This window comes from Solanum verrucosum, unplaced genomic scaffold (assembly GCF_900185275.1).
Source record: "Solanum verrucosum unplaced genomic scaffold, falcon-dt-bn FXZP01000207.1, whole genome shotgun sequence".
In the NCBI taxonomy this organism is placed as follows: domain Eukaryota; kingdom Viridiplantae; phylum Streptophyta; class Magnoliopsida; order Solanales; family Solanaceae; genus Solanum; species Solanum verrucosum.
Genome location: NW_026019996.1, coordinates 360,057 through 366,894, shown reverse-complemented (window position 1 = coordinate 366,894; position 6,838 = coordinate 360,057). Strand labels below are relative to the sequence as shown.

Below are 6,838 nucleotides of genomic sequence, written 5' to 3'. Positions count from 1 at the left end.
ATGGCTGAAAGTAAAATCTGCACAAGGATTTTATGTGGAAACCCCCTTGCTCAAGGGCGGTGAAAATCATGACCTGTCCTCACAAGATTTCAACCCAAACTCCATTTCACTCAAACGGAGAAACAATTAAGATTACAAACTCTTGCAACCTAGGAATTTAACACTAAATCTCTTCCCCCTCAATGTAGCACATCTACTACAAAGAAAGCAACTAAACAATAACATTATTTCCCACTAAGCTACCTACCTCTTAGATAACTTAGACTTCAACTAAGCAACACACAGGTTGCCCACTAAATCACCACCCTCTTGATGATTTAGACTTTGACTAAGCAACAACAATGTTGTCCACTAAACCACCTAACTCTTAGATGATTTCGAATTCAACTAAGCAACAACAATGTTGCCCACTAAATCACTCAACCTGACTGATTTAGACTTTTTGTATGAACTGAAAAAGATCTAATTCCTTTATAGCTTAGGAATAGATTTACAATTTAAGCACATAAGACACAAAACTCAAAATACAACAAAGATGTTTCAGCACTTTATCAGGTCCCTTTGTTGAGCATGAGCAATGTTCTTTCTTGAAGATGGCCTTTTCTTTTTTAGCTTATGAATTTTCAGAAATTCACAACTTTGTTTGCCAAAACTTGGGTTTGTGTTTGGAGAAGACTAGTATCAAAGTGGACACAAACCCTTGGGACAAGGCCATTGGCTGAAAGCATGTTGTCATGAAAGGTTGTGCACCAACCACATCAGAGTTGGCAGCCTTTTGACAACTGCCTTTTCGTCCTTTTCTTGTTCGCAAACTTTTCGGGACCATGTCCCTTTCTGCGTTCTTTGATGCTTGAGTTCTTGAAAAAAACTTGCTAGCTTTGTTTCTTCTTGAATGAATAATGTTGTTTGTTTATTGTTGTGTGTGTGTGTATATATATATATATATATATATCAGTTACCAACAAGAGTTTTGACCACTTAAACAAACAACTTCGTTCGCCCTTCTTTTTGGTGAAGTACTATGCACATCTCACCAACCAACATGACAAGACAGCTGTAAAGCTAACTTTACAGATTTGCACCACTTTGAATCTGGACGAAAGTACTCTGCCAAGGACCAGGTCCCTGCATTTGTGAGGATCATCAAAACACCAGAATATAATAATAAATGTATTTAGAGATGTCAAAGTCTTTTTGATAATCAAATACTTCAAGAGGATCCACACATCCTTCTATGAATATCAAGTTCAAATCATCCTAGTTCGAGAAAAAACTCTACTAACGACCCTCGAATTATAGAAAGTCCGAATCATCCTAATTTGAGAAATATGTCATTAATGATTCTCGAATCACGAGGAAATCTTAAGAGATAATAATCAAGGGAATAAATAGATTTGCACCCATAATATTTTATTAATAAAATATATTTGTTTCTTTGAATTTTATTTATGATTAATTTATTTTTCATATATTTAAATGTTGCAACCAAGGCCATGAGACACTATCAAAGTGTTGATACATCGATAAACTTGACTAAAGAATATGATTTATGAAGGTTTGATTCAGTTAGATCAGTAAAATGGCTAATGTAGTGCTTCCTTTGTCCCAATTTATGTGACTTACTTTTCTTTTTAGTTAATTCCAAAAAGAATGACACATTTCTATATAAAGTAACAATTTGACTATAAAATGTCTATTTTACCCTTAATGAAATGATTTACAGCCGCACAAATTTCTATCATTCATTATAGACCACAAGTTTTAAAAGTCTTCCTTTCTTTCTTAAATTCCGTGTCGAATCAAAGTAGCTCACATAAAATGGGACGGAGGGAGTAATTAATAACAATAATATGGTGTGTTTTGTGATTTACATTCTTCCATCTTTCCAAAGAAGATACCTAAGTTCAAAACATGCTTTCAATAATTTTTTCGTTTTTATAGATCGTACATAGGGGTGTACAAAATCGAATCGAAAATCGAATCAAACCGCAAATCGAGTCAAACCAAACAAAAAACTCAACTACTGATTTGGTTTGACTTGGTTTGGTATTGGAAAAAAAAACCCGACTACATTTGGGTCGGTTTGGTTTTAACTAAAAAAAATCAACCCGACATTATATATGTAATTTTAAAAATTTATTTTATACATAAAAATATTTACATTGATATAATTTTAAAATATTTCTTATACTATTTCATAGTTTTTATCTTTTAATCTATGATTTCAAGTTTAAAACTTAGAATTCAGAATGATCCAATAAAGATTATAGTTCATAGATGTTGATAATTATAATAAAACTTAAATCAAAATCAAATTAATAATAATGCAAAAATAAAATCAATTCAACACTAAGAATGACAATAATATTGAATATTTGTTCTTTAGTTTTACATTGGTTTAAACAATTAAAATACATAATCTAATTTTGATTTTCCTTAAATATTTAGTAATGTAACTAATACTTATTAAACTTATTTTAGGATGATTTAGTACTTTTAAATTATGATCATTTCATTATGACTTTGCAATATTTATTTATATGATGATTTCATTATTATTTTTTATTGAATATTTTAGTGTCATCACCCATCTCATATTTTGTGTTATTTTTTAAGAAACACCTTAGATAATTGTATTTTGGTTGGACAAAAGAAATATTTGGAGCACAAGTTAATTATATGTTTGTATGCAAACTTTACCGAAAAAATTCTAAAATCTGAAAAAATCCGAGGTTTATTAGTTTGGTTTGATTTATAAATTAAAAAATTCGACACAATGGTTTAGTTTGATATTTGAAAAATCCGAACCAACTCAAGGTTTATAAATTTAAAAATTTTACACAAATAGTTTGGTTTGATATTTGAAAAATCCGAACCAACCCGGTCATGCACACCCCTAAGTCCGTATAGGACTACAGGTCGCTATCCCCAGATTGTACATCTTTTAATTTTAAGCCACATAAAATAAAATCTGAATTGTTTCAAACGAGAAAAAGCCCTAAATAATTCTTTATCTTTGGATTAAAATTCAAAGTCCATTTCTTATTATTTACATGAAGCACAAATAATCTTCTATATTTGTAATATTGGTGCACTTTGGGTCCTTCAAATTTATGTCTATTTTTTGACATTAAGTTGTCCACAATTTTATGAATGAAATGTTCAATCCTCCTTTTATATATTTAGTAGAAATAATAACTTCATGTGAGAGAAGGTAAGAAGAATACCTTATTTTTAGTAGAAATATTATTATAGCTAAACTAAAAGCTTACATTTACTTATCAAACTATATCAATTTTTCATTGTCATATGAAGTTACAACATATTTTCTTTTTTTGTACTAAAATCGAAACCTCTTGTTAATGATGAAGGAGTACTTATCACTATATCACAACCGTGATAAATAAATACACTACTTATTTTATATAAAAGAAAATCATACATAAAATCTCACTGTATGTGTGGTCTCTATCACCAGATTGTTAGCTCTTTTAATTTTACAACCCCACCCCCCCTCGCCGCCCCAAAAAAAAAAACACTGTTTCTAACACCGCAGTTCAATTATAAATACCCACTATCTACTCTCCTCTAGTAGTAACCTCAATAGCTTCTAAAATTTCAGTCCACTACTTAGCTACCATATAATCAACATGTATTTTCTTTCTGAACTCTTAGCACTATCAATTGCTTGGTTGTTAGCCCTTTTTGTTGCTTGCAAATACTAAACTAGAAACAGAGAAACTGTTGCACCTAAAGCTCCAGGTGCGTTGCCCTTTACAGGTCACCTCTATCTTCTTAGTGGCGATCTTCCTGTTTGTCGAATCCTTGGACTCATGACAGATAAATATGGACCCATTTTTCAACTGCAGCTGGGATCCCATCCAGCTCTTGTTGTCAGCAGTTGGGAAATGGTTAAAGATTGCTTCACAGCTGGCAATGATAAAATATTTGCTAGTCGACCAAGCATGGCATTAAGCAAGTACTTAGGCTACAATGGAGCAATTTTTGCTTTAGCCCCTTACGGACTATACTGGCGTGATATTCGTAAAATGGTAACTGTTGAACTCTTAACCAACAGTCGTCTTGAGAAGCTAAAGCACGTCCGTACATCAGAAGTGAATTGCTCTATAAAAGACTTGTACTCAAATTGTAGTAGTGATAATAATAGTGAAGTAAACTTAAGTAGTTGGTTTGAGAACATAACGTTCAATATAATCATCAGAATGCTTGTTGGGAAGCGATTTACCGGATGTTTTGAGGCGGAGATGAATTTCAAGGAGTCAATAAAGAAAGTGTTGTACCTCGGTGGGACTTTTGTTTTTTCTGATGCAATTCCGTCGATTGAATGGATGGATATTGGTGGATACATTAAATCAATGAAACAGACTAATAAAGAAGTTGATAGTGTGTTGGATGGCTGGTTAAAACAACATATAGAGAAAAGAAAAGATTGTGATTCAAATTCTAGTGGATCAGACCAATCTGATTTTTTTGATGTGATGCTTTCTACTCTTCCTGAGGAAACAATGGAGTCTGGATACGACCGTAATGCCATTATCAAGGCAACAGCTTTGGTAAGCCATCTTTATCTCGACTGCTTTGGTTACTTATAGCCATGGCCCATGTCATGAATATAATTGGATACCCCAATCTGAGCTTAAAAGTTATCCTCTCGGTTCCTTTTTAGTTGTTATGTTGCGTGTTTTTAGAGTCAAATTCATTAATTTTTAAAGTTAAATTATATTTCATTTCTTTGATTTTTAAAAATAAAATTTTAGATATTTTTAAAAAATTATACCAAAAATACTATGAATTGCAATTTTTTTCATCTTGATGAAAAAATACATCTTAAAATATTAGTCAAAATTCAGACTTTCTCTGTTCTTATTTACTTGTCCATTTTTTACTTGATACACTTATTAAGAAAATAATAATTGTCGTATTGAGTTTACTCTTTTACTCCTATTAATTGATAGAATTTCAAAATCAATTTACTCATTAAAGAGGTTTTACCTTTTTCAAAATTTATTAATTGAGGAAATAATAGATAAGAAAATTGTTTTTTCCTGATTTTTCAAAATGGACAAGTAAATGGGATAACGACATTATGGTTTATTCTAAAATGAAAATTGTGACAACTAAAAACGAATAGAGTAAGTATTTGTTACAAATATCCTATACTTTTCACCCATTGAAAAATTATTTCGTGTACAACATTACGTTTATTTATATAAATAAAGCAAATCCCTCTTGTTTTCAAGTTCATTAATGGCATGAAACACGCCATTCTAATAAATTGAAGAAAAAAAATTACTTCACTCACCATCGAATCAGATTTGGCGTATCATAATTCATAAAAGTGAGGAATGATGGAAGGAACAAAATAAAGAAATATGATTGACCTTAATAATTTTATTTACCAAAATATTAATTCTTTTTTTCTATTTATAATTTTTCACCTAATCAACAAAGAAAAATATTTTTTGTAGACATAATTATATTGAACAATGATAAAGTTAACTGACTACCACTATATGCTCTATGTAATTTAACCTAAAATTATACTAAGAATTATAAGTTTATATTTTCTTATCCTAATTTATCTTGCACACTTTCGATTTAGTCCATCATGAAAAGAATGTTACTTGCGCAGATACTTATCATGACAGCCTCAGAGAGCACTGCAGAGACATTAATATGGGCACTATCTATGCTAATAAATGACACCCGCTCATTGAAATTAGCCCAGGATGAGCTAGATGAGCATGTAGGAAGAAATAGATTGGTTGAAGAATCCGACATCAAAAACCTTCCTTATTTGCAAGCCATAGTAAAAGAAACCTTACGTCTCTACCCACCCGGTCCTTTGGCAGGGCCTCGAGAGGCCATCGAAGACTGTTACGTTGGTAATTATCATATTAAAAAGGGAACTCGTTTGATTGTTAACTTGTGGAAGCTTCAACGAGACTCGAGAATTTGGGAAGATCCGAATGAGTTTAAACCAGAGAGGTGGTTCTTGAAGGAACATTCAGAGTTTAATTTTAGAGGACAAAATTTTGAATATATTCCGTTTAGCTCTGGAAGAAGAATGTGCCCTGGTTTGACGTTTGGAAGTCAAGTAGTGCATTTGACGCTAGCAAAATTACTTCATGGATTCAATATATCAACGACAAGAGAGGAACCAATAGATTTAAGTGAGGGCTTAGGCATTGCCTTACCTAAAGTGAAGCCTCTTCAACCATTTGTTTCTCCAAGACTGGCTGTGGAACTCTACCAGAATCTTTGAACAAAGAATATGCAGGTTGAGTGTGATAAGTTGAGGCCTGAGGGCCTATTGTATGCTTAATACTATCAAATAAGTAATGCCTATGCAGTGTCAGTGTGTTTACTATTTTGTCAGACTAAAAAGATAACAAAGCTTGAAGCTAAGTGTCAAAATCAAAATGTTAAATTTTGGGATAAGTCACTGATTCCTTCATTGTATTTGATAGTAAGATTTTAATGTTTTTTATTTAGATTATGAAGAAAGAACTCTTAGTCTCAATTTTTCTATTATTAAAATACTTCAAAATATATGATTAACAATCATTGCTTAAAGGCATAAAAATGTACACAAATGATATAAACCGTGCTATATGTTGTTGTGAAAAGACACACTACAAAAAAAATTCATTATCAGTGATGAATTATATTATCACTTTAAAATTATATTTCGTCACAAAAAGTTCTTTATGACGAAACAATATTCGTCAATCTTTCGTCCCTAAACACGAGTTGCTAATAGTATACAAACACAATTTAGTGTCATGTCAATAAAACTGTTATATTTACTAGTCAC

General features: G+C 31.5%; 1 pseudogene; it reads left to right on the top strand.

Moving 5' to 3' along the window:
* On the top strand, positions 1-6,286 carry LOC125819294 (xanthotoxin 5-hydroxylase CYP82C4-like; annotated as a pseudogene).
* The last annotated feature ends 552 nt before the right edge of the window (positions 6,287-6,838 follow it).